This window comes from Meles meles, chromosome 8 (assembly GCF_922984935.1).
Source record: "Meles meles chromosome 8, mMelMel3.1 paternal haplotype, whole genome shotgun sequence".
Lineage (NCBI taxonomy): Eukaryota > Metazoa > Chordata > Mammalia > Carnivora > Mustelidae > Meles > Meles meles.
Genome location: NC_060073.1, coordinates 112,618,684 through 112,636,305, shown reverse-complemented (window position 1 = coordinate 112,636,305; position 17,622 = coordinate 112,618,684).

Sequence of the window (17,622 nt, the reverse complement as noted above, 5' to 3'; positions counted from 1 at the left end):
ACGCTGGCCTCTCTGACACAGATCTCCAAAAACGGAAACAAAGAAATAAAAATTCACTTTAAATCTGGACAGCTCATCAGACCATTAATTCAGGACATGGATGTTTTAAAATACATAGACACCTTTTTTTGACAAATATTATTACTTTTGAAGTAAGACTGATGACTTCTGTGGAGACACACAAAAGCAACAGGAAAATAAACCACAAAACCCAAATAAATGCAAAAGGATGTGAATTCTATATTTGCAAACACTATACCATAACAATTATGGCCTGTGAGGAGCTATTTTCTCTCTCAAATATATTCCAAAGAAGCAAATCTGCCATCTGCGAGAGAATGAGGGAACACGAGGCTGACGAGGACCTACCTCTGGGTCTCCGTTAGAGACACCGCTGCATTCTCTTCGTATCGTACTTTCTAGAGGCAGTTCACATAACAAGTGTTATAAGTTTGGGAATAAAGTTGAAATATCTCAGTTGCTAAATGTCTAACAATAGATCTTGGATCTTTCAGGACTTTAAAATTACTCTGCCTTGTTTAACTGACTTTTAATTTAGCACACAGGCCATTTTAATGGAATTTGGCACCAGCATGTAAATAGGCCACAAATGGCAATCAAAGAAGTAGAGTCAAAATTCATGTTCCACGTAATTTGTACACTCAGTTTGTGAAAGTAATGACATGTCCAAAAGAGTTAAAGTTTGAACTTTCTAGAAAGGCCTGAATATAGATATGTTGACATATACAACTATGGCCATACAAAAGAGCTCTTTCGAAGAAGAGAAATGGTCACCTACGCAGTGCGCCATCTTATGTACACATACATTGAAAAGGACCGATTTGGATATCAATTCTTGTCTTTTACTGACCTTGATAAACAGTCTCTGGGACGATGTAAGGTTTTCCTTATACAATTTTAGGAAAATATTTTTATGGACTTTAGAAAGATACTTTTTCGTATTCAGATCTGCACAGAGAAATGAAGACCTCTGGTATAGGTTAAGGTAAATATAAAAATATCTTTTTTCCTTATCTTAACTTCTCTAAAAGATAACTGATTAACTAAAACAAAGACCAGTTGTATCAACATATTTTGTTTTTGTGACACACGTGGAAGGCCAATGTAAGCTAACTGTAGCCCAAAGGATGGAAGAATAGAATTGGAAACACACTGTTGTAAGGCTCTTATACAATATATGAAGTCCTATAATATTATTTGAAAGTGGCCACTTATGAATTAGACATGCATATTTAAATTCTAGAGTAAGCACTAACATGTTTTGAAGAGGAGGTTAAAAACTAGTAAGTCTTAGTTTCAAATGAAGCCCCCCCCACAAAATCCAACACTCAAGGAATCCAAAAGAAGGCAAAAAGAGATGGAATGAACAAAACTGGAATGAACAAAACAACTACAGAATGGCAAATTTTAATTCGATATCACAATTACATTAAATGCAAATGGCCTAAACACACTTATTAAAATCACAAAAATTACTTGGATAAAATGAAAAGATTAGATAGAAAAACAATACCCAAGAATACCATGAATATACTATCTACAAGAAACTTAACTTAAACATAAAGATATAGGTTAAAAAAATGAAGTCTAGCTTAATCCCCTCCATATGTTTGAGGGCAGATGGAAAGTCCAATGATAGTCAGGCATGATTCCCATCCCTTCTTCACCGACAATCAGATCGCACAAAAATGTAAGAACCTGTAGTTCAACAGGAGGCCTGGCCCTTCGTCTACACAGTTGCCAGAGCTACACTTGCTCCTTCTACTACTACATGACGCCATTTTCAGTTGCTCCTCAGTTGTCTCCAAGCATTCAGTGGGTAGACAGATACCTTTATGATGAACTTTTTTTTTTAAGATTTTATTTATTTATTTGAGAGTCGGAGATCACAAGTAGGCAGAGAGGCAGGCAGAGAGAGAGGAGGAAGCAGGCTCCCCCAGAGCAGAGAGCCCCACGTGGGGCTCGATCCCAGGACTCTGGGATCATGATCTGAGCCGAAGGCAGAGGCTTCAACCCACTGAGCCACCCAGGCACCCCTATGATGAACTTCTTTATTGACCACAGACTTAGCTACAGACGATACTATCTTCACTCTCAGGACTTCGGCACTTGGTAACACAGGTAACACCCCTCTGAGGTCCTGCCCCTCTAAGGCACTAGGTGGGAGCCACTCGAGGCCCCATTCTTTGTAGGATCTAATGGTTTCCCATTCTTCCCAATCTTGGGTCTCTTTATCTTTCCCCATATTCCCTCCCTTTTCTTGAATAATTCAGCTCTAGTCTCCAATTAGCCTATGTTAAAAAATAAAACATCTTAGCTCTTTCATGGTGACCAAGAGGCCCTAAGCTTTTGCTTACGAAGCCTGTAAAGGGGGCTGTGATGTGGTGAGGCAGCACCCATGTACTTATGTTCACCCGTGAACAACAGGAAAACCACCTACAGCCACTTGAAAGATAGAAGCTTATTTTTCTCACTTAACAAGAAGTGCAGGCCTTGGTTCTCTAAGTTGGTGATGTCAGGTTGATGCATTTGATTCTTTTGACCTTTCTCTCCCGGTTACATGATGACACCGGTGGTCTAGCCATCAATTCCACACTCGAGAGAGAAAGAAAGGGAGAGACGATGCTGGTCTTGTCTGTTTTCTTTCTTTCGGGAAAGCAGAATCTCTCTCAGCACCCCCTCTCCCTTGACCAGCAGCCACAGGTGTGCCCTATGGGCCAGAACCGGGTCGCAGGGCCTCTCTGGATGCAAGGAAAGATGGACAAGCAAGGATGCTGCCTTTCAGGCCGTAGAGGGAGAGGCACAAATGGACAGGAGGTTTCGGAGAGGCTTTTCAGGAGCCACTTACCATTATCGTCCATAACCTGTCATCTTTCCTGAGGAGTAGGAAGTGAGGCAGAGTGACCTTCTCAGATACAGCATCTGGGTCTTTGGGCCGTGGCGGATTATAACATAAATGGGATGTCCAGGCTCTGCGAGTCGGTCTCACGCTACACTGGCAGGCTGCAGAAAAGAAAGAGCAGAACATTCTGTGCCTCAGAAATTGGGGGCAGGAGTCTAGAGGAGAGTAGTGTTTGGATGGTTGGGAGTGAAACAGGGCAAGGTCACAGGGACACTGAGCTAGAGAAGCTCACAGAGGGCCACTGAGAGTGCACATCAGAGGCGGAAAGGGGGGGAATGAGAGATGTTGAGCTCTAGCCAGAGGCGTCACATCTGTGGACGGCCTCCGCCTAGCAGACGGAATGGAGGCCTGCTGCGGGCCAGGTCAGGGTGATGCTGTTTGATACGGTCCTTCTGACCTTCTCATGTGCCCAGACTGCAGTGGGAAAACGAAGTGACACAATCCAATCTGGTATGTCAGTAAAGTTGTACCTGACGAATACAGTTTCTTCATAGTCTTTAAGAAAAGATACTTTGACATAAATATGAACTATCTGATAGTTGAGAGGTCACTAAGAGTAAAAACACAGAAGCCTGAGAAATTTAGGTAAATTCTCCATTCGACTGTGTCCCAATTCCATACATTTCATTTCTGTTCATACCATTAACTGCGTTCTTTCCTTCACGGATGCCCAAATCATGGACTTGTACCTGGGCGTGAGTACACATGAATTCACTCAGAAGAACCTGCCTTCTTGCTCCCTTTTCTCTTACCAACTAATTTATCAATTCAACACATAATGTCTAGAGCACCTTCTCTCTCCTTAAACTTCTCCTAATTCCCCCACTTTAGACCTGGGGGAGCCATGAAGAGAATGGCAGGTGGTAGTCTGGGCTGAGGAGATAGGAAACATATCCACTCCAGACAGATATGCAGAAGCTTCTCTCCCCTTCCACTCCTACCTCGGGGCCTGGCAGCAGAGATCAGTAATAAATTAGGAGGATCACTGACGTGTCTAGTTGGCCGCTCTCATGCTGGGTATGTCACAAGACTTCTCTCTGTTTCACTGCCTTTTCACTGAGACAAGACTGGTATTATTGCTTTCCTCTCCCTCCCCTTTCATCTCTCTTGTCCAACTACCTACCAGATCTGTCACACAGATAAATAGGATATTGCTGGTCACATTTCTCTGGGAAAAAGTCAAACCAAACTATACATGAAAAACATTTTTCTTCAATAGAGCTTTTATGTTTACCCCCCACGGGTCAGCTCAGAAGGAGGGGTGAGTGACCGTCTTGAGACTATCAGAGAACTCTGAAATCCACACTAGCACAGCGGCCTCTTCTATTTAGAAATGTCTCCAGAATGCGTATCCACCTCCTTCCCTGATGCCTCACTCTGTGTTCCGTCCACGTACGCTACCTTATCATCCCCTGCAATTTGCCTTTATACCGTCATTACACTCATTTATGTAACCTAGATGTGAAGAATCCTTCCCCTGTGCCAGACACTCATCGTTCCAGGCACCGAGGATACGAAAGTGAATGAGACAAAACTTCCTGTGCTTTTGAGTCTTACATCCTAATAGAGACACACGATAAACACACACACGACAAACAAGACAATACAAGCACACGTGTGTGCGCACACACACAAAGTGAGGGGGGTGGTAAGAACTGGAAAGAAAACAAAGTAGGTCAAGAGGGTTGAGAGAAAGAGATGGGGAGGGAGTGCTGTGTGAGTAGTTTAATTTAGTAACAAGGAAAGTCCTCTCTGAAAGTTGACATTTAAACAGAGACATGCATGAACTGAACTAAAGAAAAGAGCCGTCACGATGTCTAGGGGAGCAACATCCTAGGCAGATGGAAGCAAATGCTGAGACCCCAAAGCAGGAATGCACAGAGCAAACTCAAGAATACTCGGAAGAGTAGGAGGGAGGGTGAGCAGGCAGGCAGGTGAAGACCCGATCACGTAAAGCCCTGCATGCCGTGGTAGGGAATTTATCCAAGTGTGACGGCAAGCTATCGAAAGGATATAAACAAGGAAATGATATAATCAGACCTATGTTTTACAAGGTTCTCTCTGACTGCTGTACAGAGACTAGAACAAGAGTGGAATCAAAGAGGTCAGGTGGGAATTCACTAGAATGATCCAGATGATAGAAAATGGTGTCTTGGAGTAAGACAGTAGTGATGAAGGCAGTGGGAGATGGTGAAATTGTGTAATAGGATGGAAGAAAATCCAACAGGAGTTTTTGTTAAGTTGAATGAGGAGGATGAAGGAAAAGAAAGCTATGGACAATTCCAAGATTTGTGGCCTAATCACTGAATGAATATGGGTTCCGTCTAGCAAAAGAGTGAGCACTAGGGAAAAGGTAGGTTTGTGTGCAGTAGAGAAGGGGATTCAGTCTGGGGCATGTTTAGTTTGAGATGTTATTACGCATCTGAGAAGGAATGCCCAGTAGGCAGTTAGACATATGGGTGTCAAATTCAGGAAAATGACCAAGGTCGTAACTGAATTTTGGATTCATGAATGAATTTAGAGATTACAAATTTTAGAGTATACCAGGAACTGGAAATCAACTGAAGAAATGTTTCTAAAAGGAGAGGGTGGCCAACTATATCAAATACTTTTGAGAAGCTGAGTAAGACTGACCAAAAACTGACCACTGGATTTAGCCATATGAAGGTCAGTGGAGACCTTGATCCAAATGGATTCAGTTTCCTAATGGGATCAAAACCCTCAGAGTTTTGATTAGACATTTATTATATGAAGACTTGTTATGTCCATCTTTCCAGCTGGGGTATAAATTTCATGAATGTAAGGATGATGCCGCTTTCAGGCACCATTTTATCTGCAGTGTTTGGCTCACTGCCTGGCACACAGCGAGCACCAGAGATATTTGTGGTGGATCCCATTCTGTTCAGATTCTTGTAAAGCAATTGATTACTAGAGATTCCACTGAGGTTGTAGACTGTGTGGAGATTTGTCGGTGATTGTAATGAGGCGGGGAGGGGTGGCTGATGAAGCCGTTAGAGGACTCCTCTTTCAACATGACAAATACTGACTTTCTAAGTTTAAAATGGCGAACGTGCTTCAGGAGTACACGATGACAAGAGAGGCCTGGTGTGTGGTAATGTGAGATTAAAAGTGCATGTTTTCACTATCACTGGGTGTGTAAAATAAAAAATTAACCCCGAGAGAAGTCATGAGGGGCAAACAGAATTTCTCCTTAGGTGATTTCCCTTGGAGAGGAAAACAGAGCAAATTTCAGTATTCAGAGAGCCAGGTCTGCGTCTTTGGCACATTTCCTTTACATGCTCACTGAATTAGGCCACATCATTGCTTTGAGAACTGGTAAGATCTGAGATCGTCCATTTATTCATATTAGCTCAGATCCTCCCTTTGACTAACTTCCTGGAAACAAATCAAATGCCATGAGAAGCTCAGCAATTTTTTTCTCAGATCACTAAGGAACATTTGGTAAATTACTCCTTTAGTACATAAAATCACTTCTCCTATCCCAAAGGCTTTAATGTAGCTCCCCATTGGTACCTAATTTGCTCTGAGTTGGTGGAATGAAAATCTGACTCAGTGAGTCACTACCCCGAGCAGAAAGCTGGACGTGAGTAGTCCCATGCCCGACAGAAATCATCATTCAAATTAGGCAGGCCAACCGGATACAAAAGTGACTGAAATACACTCAGGGCAAAATAAGGACCATTTGGAGAAATCACAAGACTCCTGCCATGTTAAGTACACCCCAACAATGATGGTGGGTTAAAATGGGCCCCTTGGAAAAAACCGCCTTTGAGAAAAAAGAAGGAAGATGGAGCTTTCCCAGAATTGTACATGCTCTTAGTATACAGTGCATTTATAAACAGATTATCACCCCTCGGGAAAATGTTAGGGGGAGGAAGAAGTCAGTGAGTGATGAAAGTCTGTAATGAAGATGCACACCGTGACCTGCAGCAACAATACGGAACTCCTCCAAGCCTTTATGTTCATGGAAGCTGCCAATCCTGAAAAATGCACAGGAGTTCCCTGTTGTGTTTCTACAACTTCTTCTTGCCCTTTAACCAGGAGAGAGGACAGGCACGTGGTTAGAGTCAAAGCTGGCAAAAGGCCAACTGCTTGTTACCAGTTGTCTTTTTGGACCCACAGGTCTGGAAGCCAACCTAACCTTTCCCCCTTAAATACTGGGTCTGAAAAATAGTTACATTTTACATGTTCTAGAGAATAGAATGAATTCTGGCTCTTTCTAAGTGTTTCAGTATCTGTCTTAGTTCTTTAGGGTAGAATCAATTTAGAGAAATACTTGTTCCATTTAGAGTCTGTGGCTGAGGGGTGCCTGGGTGGCTCAGTGGGTTAAGCGTCCAACTTTTGGTTTGGATTCAGGTCATGATCTCAGGGTTATGAGATTGAGCCCTGGGTGGGGTTTGCACTCTGCTTGGAGCACCCTCCCCAGGCCCCGCTCTGATCCTCTGCTCTCTCTTCCTCTCAAACAAATAAATAAAATCATAAACATAAATAAATAAAGTCTGTGGCCGGAAGCCTATTCATTCTCAGCCTGCCCCAACACTGGCTATTCAGCCACATACTTCACAAGTACCATTGAGCACCTACTATGTGCTCTTCTTGGTGCCAAACCCTGGGGTTTTAGAGGTAAATCTGGTAAGCGGAGACAAACACGAACCCACAATGCCAACAGAGTATTCTAGGTACTTCTGAGCAAAATAGGAAGGACACCATAAGTTCCATGGGGCATCTACTCACAAAGCTTCAAGGAGGCCTGTTGGGCTGAACCCCGAACAGTACTAGGTGAGTAGCCATGGAAGGAGAAGGTGGGTACGAGCACAAGACGTGTGTGTATAAAGACGGAACTCGCGTGGCCAACTGAGAGACCGCATAGCAAAGCATTGTGGGGCAAGGAGAGAGAGCTCTTGGGGCCCGGAGGCAGGGGTTGAATGAGGTTGGAGAGAGAGAGCAAGATGAAAAGTAGCAGGTGGTATGAATTCCCCTGCAGAACCACTCATAACCAAAAAAAAAAAAAAAAAAGGGTCTTCCTCTTTGAACCTCAAGCAGACTTTGTGGTCAAAATGGAAATACACTGACATGTTAGTCAGTCTACTTCCTGGGATTCGTAAGCCAAAATACATTCATACTATCTTGAAAAAACAAAACTGATCTTTTGCCTTCTGTTTTTTAGCTGGTCGGGGCTCTTTCCTTATTGGAGTGACCCAAATTTTCATTCCCAAGGGACCTGTGCCCCGCTATGTGGTGTTCTAAGCACGCCCTGTTGGCTTGTAACACTGCCGTGGGATCATGACGGGGTGTGTCGGGGGAGTACTGTTTGCTACAGTACCTCTCCTTCCCTTTATAATCAGAATTAATCACCGAGCCTACACTTGAACTTTCTTTTCTGTGTGCCAAAAAAAAAAAAAATGGCAAGATAAGAACTTCATTTCCCAATTCAGTGGAATCGTGAATGTGTTCCTTGACTGAAACCTTTGTCCCCTTGGGTTCTAAACTCTAAAGCCGTTGCTCTTTCCAGGAAGGTGGGCAAGAAGATGCCCTTAGAGTTTTTTGTTTGTTTTTTAAGAATACTGTTTTTCTTTTCTTTTCTTACAAATGATTGATTTTTGAAGGACTCTCATGACCCGAGATCAAGAGTCACACACTCTACTGACTGAGCCGGCCAGGTGCCCCTGCGCTGCTTGGAGTGTTAACCGTGGGAAGATGTTCCTGCCCATTGTCCTTCAAGGCCATCCCTATGCGGGTGGACCCACAGCAGTAGCTGCGCGAGTGTGGGTGTCTCAGGTAAGAGCCAGTCTTGAACACTTTCTTCTCTAGTCGGCAAGTCACGGGGTGTTCCCCCCCACAACCCTCCCAAAGGCCATGATGTGTGGGCTGGAGGAGGACCTATGGCCCCCAGCTCCTGCAGGGGGAGGCGGTGTATCTGTCACACCAGGACCACCTGCAGTGAGGAGCCTCGTGTCAGGCTTAAAGGCCCCTTCCCTTAAGAAATCATAAAAACATTCACCGAAGAGTTTTCAGTGCTTTGTGATTTTCAAAACATTTAAATCCTTACTTCAACTGGAAGTTCAAGGTAGGGATCCACCTTTATTCTTTTTCCAAATGACTAGCCATGATGTCTGAGTAACACATTTCTTTTCACCACTTTAAGCTATAACCAAATCCTGTTCCTGTTTGGATCAGCTCCTGTGCTCAGCATTTTGTTTGATCGATCATCTACCTGTCCCTAAAGCAGTATATGTCAGCAGTAAATACTGCAGTTTCAATGACTGCCAAAGTCCTCCAGAATATCCTTGTGTTTGGATCTTCCTTATATGTTTTTATTCTTCCAAACTTCAAAACTGCTTTGCCAAGTTCCAAAAAGATTCCACTAGAATCTTTATTGGGCTGTAATAAATTTGTAGGTTGGTTTTAGGAAAAAGGGACATCTTTACAATGTGTGTCTTCCATGCCAAGAATAGGACATGCCTCTTTATTTATGGAAGTGTTCTCTCTCACTGGACACTGAGTCTTAGTGGTATGAACTAGTTTCTTCTCAAGAGACTAGTTTTTTGTTTTGTTATCAGTCCTGCTGTAAGACGCGAGTTCAACAAAATGTAATCATTTCTTGTTGGGTCACCGAGTACTCTTGACAGCATAAACACAAGGGTGTATTGTTGAAAACTGTGTTGTGATGATTAACTACCCAAGAGTCCAGGTTGGGATTTTTTTTTCTTTGAACTGAATATAGAGGGATGACCAGTTGAAAAAACTGATTGGAAAATTCAAAACATCCAGAAACCACCAATGTGTAATTTTGTTATTTGCCTATGAAGGATTTCTTTTATTGAGAAGTTGCATCATTATTCCAGAGCAGGAAAGAAGGTTGTAATGTTATCTTGGCCACATATTTGTGGCCCATCTGAGAAACGTTTGCATAAATGCGCTGGTTAAAAGACACATCTTCTGGTCCAAAACCCATTCTAATACTGACAAGACAGTAAAGAAGAATGGTACCTGCCAAGTTATTTAACAAAGCTTTCCAAGGAAGTCACCTGCCAGCTTTCCTTTTCCACTGTGTACTCAATGTTTGGTATACAGTTGGTGCCTAACTACTTACCAAAGGAATGAATGGAGTCTCTAGAAAGGATTTATTTATATATATGTTTTTTTAAAAAGATTTTTTAAATTTTTTAATAATTTTTTTTATTTTTTAATAAACAAATAATGTATTTTTAGCCCCAGGGGTACAGGTCTGTGAATCGCCAGGTTTACACACTTCACAGCACTCACCACAGCACACACATACCCCGATGTCTATAACCCCACTACCCTCTCCTGACCGTCCTCCCCCCAGCAACCCTCAGTTTGTTTTGTGAGGTTGAGAGTCTCTTATGGTTTTTCTCCCTCCTGATCCCATCTTGTTTCATTTATTCTTTTTTTAAAGATTTTTTTAAGTGATCTCTACACCCAGTGTGGGGCTTGAACTCAAAACTCTGAGGTCAGGGCGCCTGGGTGGCTCAGTGGGTTAAGCCACTGCCTTCAGCTCAGGTCATGATCTCAGGGTCCTGGGATCGAGTCCCGCATCGGGCTCTCTGCTCAGCGGCGAGCCTGCTTCTCTCTCTGTCTACTTGTGATCTCTCTCTGTCAAATAAATAAATAAAATCTTTAAAAAAAACCAAAACTCTGAGGTCAAGAGTCACTCGCTCCACCAACGGAGCCAGCCAGGCACCTCCTATGTATGCTTCTTAAGATAAAAACCTGAAGAGTGCAATCTGGCTGGCTGCTGTGGCAGAAGCAACAGCTTCTGGATTGGTAGCTGAGACTGGTGACCCTTCCTGCCTGTGCCTCGTCTAATCTTCTCCACGGCCAGCCTGCGATGCTCGGTCAATTCCCCCCAGTCTACCTTCCATTCCACTGGAGGGTGTCCCCTAAGAGCTGGCTTCTGTTTCCTTCCCACCCAGCCTTCTGTTGCCAAAGATCCTTTGTGCCTCGTGCCAGCCAAGTCACAAACCTTGGACAACCACACTAACATTCTGCTGTTGGCACTGGGATCAGAGAGAACTATGTTACCATCTGCGTGTTGGAACAACGCATTAACGACAGACTTTGCCTGTTCTTCTTTTCAGGATGAGTAGGCTGATGGGCTAAAATGACTCAGTCAGAGCCAGAATGGGGCAATGAAAATAATTTTTAGCCCCGGTTGCTGATATGGATTTATGAATGGGAACGATGTTAGGTCAAAGAGAATGCAGCGTGAAAGAGAAGCACGTCCATCCTAGGTAATCAAAGCCTGGAGTCTCTGCGACTGGTATTAGGAGCTGGAACAGAATGCCAAGAGATCGGAGACCAGAGAATGTTTAAGGAAATAGCCAAGCCAGCTACAGCCAACAGTTGAGCTTTTGTTCGCTCTCAGAGCTACATGGCCGCCTGAATTTATTTAAATGTCCTAGGATAGAGCAGACCTAATGGAGAATGATCATAAAAAATGCAGGTGTAAGTGTTAGGAGGCTGTTGCGTCTCAGTGAGAATTATTGAAAGAGTAGAAGAGTCAGAGTGTGAGCAGCGAGGCTGGGAACAGATTCTAAAGTCACGTCAGAAACAGGATTAGTGGGAATGAATGGCTGCACAGCCGTAAGTCGTGAATTCTAGAAGTATTCATTGATGCAGGGAGAAAGTACAAACAGATAAAGACTCAAATGGTACAATACGATCCATAAAGATCAATAAGCATTGAGAAAATTTGGATAGTGCATGAATCACTCTCATGGGTCTTTAAAAAACTGTTTAGAACACATTATCATTACTGCTCATGACAGTTCTCTAACAGTGACATCCTTTAAAATTGCTTCCGTCTTAACAGTTCTGTGAGTGTGACTCAACCAGGTTTACACAGAGGCTTGGAGGCGTATCTGTAAGAACTCAGGGCTTTGGATTTCCAAGTCCTACTCCTGGAGTCCACTCCTAGTTGCAGTTCAGCTCTCACAGTCCTAAGGTCCAACCCCAATTTACACACGCACACACACACACGCACATACACTTTCTCCAAAATTTTAAGTATGACTTCTGAGACTAAAACTAGAGTGATTTCTCTATTATCAATACTTCCAGATACAGGTAGGTAGATGGTTAAAAACACATAAATATCGTAAATAGCTTTGCAACTAGGAAGGTGACCTCAGTGTTATACCATTTTCAAGAAACTCTAGTGTGGCAAGACCACAGATTCCTCCCGTTCCTCCTTCTTCCTTCCAACTTTTCCCCCGCAAACACCGATGGAGTGCGAACAATGCTCAGCTCACGCTGGGCTCTGAGAGCTACACAAATACAAAGATGGGGACTCCTAAGGCCCAGGGCAGGGGAAGTCAAATTTGCATGAGGCCCCTCAGAGACGAGTTTAGGGTGCTTGGGGAGGACTTGAATGCTGAAGAGCCAGCACCCAGACACCAAGATGAAGAAGGATAAGGACCGTCTCAGCCTTCCCAATCCTGGCCTGAGACACCGGCATGGGTGGCGGGGGGGGGGGGTGGGTGGGGGGAGTGGGGGGGTGGGGGGGCGGGGAGTGAATGGCATGTGCCTCCTCCTCAGGGGACACAGGGTGAGTGAGTAGGGACAGGAGTGTAATAGAGGCTTGTGTGACACAGATGGGGAGGTACCCCCACCCCACCTCCTCTCCAGCACACGAGGGCTGTGAACTTGAAAGAATCAAGTGACTCCCTTTGGCAGGTGCCAAAAGAGACGCATCCGTTTGGAGGCCTTATCATCTGAAATCGGCCGAGAGGGCTGTCCTACTTAGGAGGAGAATCTTCCTCTTGGTTGTGGAAAAGCTGCGCATCGGGGCCGTGGGGTCAGAGGAGATTTTTCCTGTGTGGTTCACAAAGTGCTGGGTATAGATGCTGGGCAGCAGGGAAGGACAAAGTGGGAAGACCTAGATTTCAGTCTTGTCTCCACTGCTTATTAGCTGAGCAAACAATTGCTATGAGCTCTAGTTTCTTCCCCTGTAAAAACCCCAAATAATAATGAGTAGTCCCATTTATTGAATTGTGTGGGTTTTTAATCTTTACAACAACCCTATGAAAGAATCATTACTATTCCCATAATACAGAGGAGGAAATGAGGCTGAGGGAGGTTGAGAACACTTTCAAAATCTATATATCTAGTAAAGGGCAGAGCTGGGACTTAAACTCATATCTTGATTGAAAACCCTGTCTTCTTAACCATTTACATCTTCGGCCTCTCCTTTGTGGGTTTGTGTGAAGGGTAAAAAAAAAAAAAAGCAAGTTTTACTGAAATGTTGGTAATTAATGTGACTATTAAATGCCTAATTGTTCTGATAACTTTCAAACATAGTTTTATTTATAGCATAGATTTGAGTCTTTACATTATTTTTTAAGTATAATTATTTAAAATTTTTTTTCATTCATTTTTTTACATTTTTTTCTTGTTCAGTTTGTTGTATAGTTGCTGCTTGAGGAAAGGAACTTTTTTAAAAAAATATTTTATTTATTTATTTGACAGAGAGAGAGAAAGAGAGCTTGCATAAGCAGGAGGAGCGGCAGAGGCAGGGGGAGACGCAGACTCGCCACTGAGCCCACACGGGGCACCAACTCCAGGACGCTGGGATCCTGACCTGAGCCGAAGGCAGACACTCAACCTACTGAGCCATCCAGGTGCCCGGAGGAAAGGAACATCTTTTGAATATTACAAGAATGGTTAGAAATAATTAGCATACTCTAGTCAGGGCAGTATATACCTTTACTAACCGTGATTATCCATAAATGGCCATTTATTTCTTGCTTTGGCAGTGACGTGGAAAGGGCTGTGGACTGGGAATCTGGGACCGGCTTTTAACCCCGGGTCTGGGTTCACTGTCCTGTGTTTATCTTAGCCCAAGTACGTTCTTTGGCTAATATTGCTTCATGTTTAAAACAAGGGAATTAAAACATGAGGTGGCTGGTAACCCTTTACGGCATGAAGAGCCTATGATTCCTTATAATTTTAGAAGAGGATGTAGCTCAGAAAAATATACTTTTAGATCAAATTCTATTGTAAGACTATTAGTAACATATGCAGGGGTTCTAAGCAAGTAATAGATGAGAAAATGAAACTGTGAATTAAAGAAATTTGGATAATTTCTAAGTACTTTCCATTTTTGAAGGTCTATCATCCAAATGATAATGACATTGTAATCTGAGTGCACGCCGTGATATTCCAAAGGTCTTTCCTTTGATCTATCCTTTCTGATCCTCACACCAACAACATGAAGCAGCGAGGAGAGTAATTTTATCCACTCTCCACACAGGAAGGAACTAAGATGAAGTGCTGGCCAGGTCACCAGGCTGCTTGGGGACAGAGCAGGGTAAGACAGACTTTCTGTCCCCTACACCACTGCATTCCATGGCTCAATAAATAAATATTAACTGTGGCGTCTTATTCTGCTTTGACAGAGGACTAATCCTCAGTGATGAATTCCTGTTTCTGAAAGTTCAAAGTCCTTAGTTCATCAGTTTTCGAGCATTTGTAGGATCAACGGGGATAGGACACACGATACTGGCAACTTTTTCCAAATTCACAATTAGAAAAGATGGGAGAGTGGGTTTTACTTTTTCAACTTAAAAAAGTCAAGTAGCGGGGCACCTGGGTGGCTCAGTGGGTTAAGCCTCTGACTTCAGCTCAGGTCATGATCTCAGGGTCCTGGGATCGAGCCCCACATCAGGCTCTCTGCTCCGCGGGGAGCCTGCTTCCTCCTCTCTCTCTGCCTGCCTCTCTGCCGACTTGTGATCTCTGTCAAATAAATAAATAAAATCTTAAAAAAAAAAAAGTCAAGTAGCTAATATGTGAAGCTCTCTTTGACCTAAGACACTTTTCCTACAAACCCCGAGCCTTTGTAAATAAACAATTAGCAACGGTGACTAAGCAACTCCTCTTTCAATTACATATGCTGTGTTAAGTATTATTGCTGTGTTTGTGGAAAAGATTCATTTAGGCTTTCTCCACTCTTCGAAAAATGATTGTATCTACTATTCTTAGAGTAGCTCGCTGCTGGTTTATAGTTTTATATGCGTGTAATAAGAAAACAGTGTTATCGGTACAGAAGAGTATAAAATACATGTGATCTCCACACCCTGCAGCCCAGGCTGATGCTCTCCACACAGGCATTGTTAACAACCACTGTAGCCGTCACTACTATAAGTTAAAAGAATATGCTTATAGTTCTGTTTCTCCATTTATTGGCTTTGGAAAGTGTCTACCGATTTCTGTCTATGAGAGATACGGAAGAATATTTACACTTCCAACTTCTCTAGCTCCTAATTTGTTTTATTTTTTAAAGATTTTATTTGGGAGAGAACAATAGAGAGCTAGAGATAGCATCGGGGGAGGGGCAGAGGGTGAAGCAGTCTCGAAGCTGGGCAGGGAGCCCAGTGTGGGGCTCCACGCGAGGACTCCGGGATCATGCCCTGAGCCGAAGGTAGACAGACGCTTAGCTGACTGAGCCACGCATGCATGCCTCTACCTCCCAACTTGTGTTAGTTATATTATTTACAATTCAGTTGTATTTCTAATTTCTCTAAAAACTGTATTTTAAATTATTCTTTGTAACTTTAAATAATACCCAAACTTCTTCTGGATTTATTTATTTAGACAAGATGCTCTTATTCCCAGTCACTTAAGAGGTCTACTTTTAAGTGTTTGTTTTATGGATAGATTTACACACAGACATTTCTCCATACATACGTGGTCATGGTTTACTATATTTATATTTGGGTCTGTTATTATAATTAAGTCTTCGGAAGATTAAGAGTTAATCTATATAGGGGCACCTGGGTGGCTCAGCGGGTTAAGCCACTGCCTTCGGTTCAGGTCATGATCTCAGGGTCCTGGGATCGAGTCCCGCATCGGGCTCTCTGCTCAGCAGGGAGCCTGCTTCCCCCTCTCTCTCTCTGCCTGCCTCTCTGCCTACTTGTGATCTCTCTCTGTCAAATAAATAAATAAAATCTTAAAAAAAAAAAAAAGAGTTAATCTATATAAAGCACTCAGCACAGTGCCAGGCACATAGGTCCTCTGTTAGGAAAATCTGAGTAGTGTGGATGAACCCCCATTGAGAAGGAAATGTAATGTTATTCAATTGCAATTCTGCAGCTTAAATGAGATTCTTCTAAACTTTAAGAACTAATAGATCCTTTCTCTGTCTGTCCTCTCCTCCTCTTCCTGCTTTCTTCACTTCCTTTGGGTCATACTCAGATGGCATCCTTCTTGTATTCTTTCTTGGATTACAGTTTGTTGGATTACTTGTTTGAGCTTTGGTTTTGTTTTGTAAGGAATCTTGAATGTCTCAAAATGGTCTTCTTTTAAGCCCTCAAATTTGATTAGAAGTTTGGCCAAGTTATCCATTTGTTCCCCCTTAGAACCTGGAAAACACTCTGATAACGACCCACCAGGGAAGGACCTGGGTCTCTTTGGTTCCCAATACATCATCACAGGGACCTGGAACAGTGTCTAGCCCTCAGTATTCACTCAATATACATGAGTTTTATAAAGAATCTGGTGACTCGGGTCACCTGGGTGGCTCAGCGGGTTAAAGCCTCTGCCTTCGGCTCAGGTCATGATCCCAGCCAGGGTCCTGGGTAGAGCCCCACGTCTCTGCTCAGCAGGGAGCCTTCTTCCTCCTCTCTCTGCCTGCCTCTCTGCCTACCTGGGATCTCTGTCTGTCAAATAAATAAATAAAATCTTTAAAAAAAATGATCTGGTGACTCGTACTGCTGAGAAGAAATTGCAATGACAGTCTGATTATTTACCCCCCTCTTTGGAAGCATTCAGGGTTTTCTTTTTGTTCTTAAAATTCTAAAATTTCTCCATGCTGCCTATGTACTTCTGTTTCTTCACTTTTCCTGCTCTGTAATGAGTGAGTTTTGTCAATCTAAAAAATCTTATGTGTACAGGAAATTTATTTCATTATTTTCTTGACAATTTCATTCTCTCCACGGTCCCCTATACCTTCTCGAATCACCTTTAGAGGCGTATTAGATTTCTTAGAGCTAACTTCCATGCATCTTATTTTTTTCTCACATTTCCTGTCATTTTACTTCAACTTCCAGGTAGCCAACTTGAGCTTCTATTGTATTTATATTACTACTTAGAAATCCCATTGAAATTTTGATTTTTACCTTCCAAGAACTCTTTCATGTTGTCTGATTGCAAACTATACTTGTCTTAAAAGAATGTAGATTATAAATTCTTCTGATATGAACTGGCATTTTTATTGCTCTTACTGAAATGGTTTGAAATAGTAATTGTATTAACTGGCTGACAGGTGTGAAGAATGTGAGTGATCTACGGTGCATCATTCACTAGGGTTTTTATTTTTATTGTTTTACTCTTTAACTGCTTGGATTATCTTTTTCCTCCAGCTTCAGTTATTGATTTTTCTAAGGCTTTCCCTTTTTTTTTTTTTTTTTTTTTAAAGATTTTATTTATTTATTTGACAGCGAGAGAGAGATCACAAGTAGGCAGAGGGAGAGAGAGAGGGAAGCAGGCTCCCTGCTGAGCAGAGAGCCCGATGCGGGACTCGATCCCAGGACTCTGAGATCATGACCTGAGCCGAAGGCAGCGGCTTAACCCACTGAGCCACCCAGGCGCCCCAGGCTTTCCCTTTTGTATTGTTTTTTTCTCCCAAGTCTGAGGTTCCCTGCTGTCCTTTTATACAA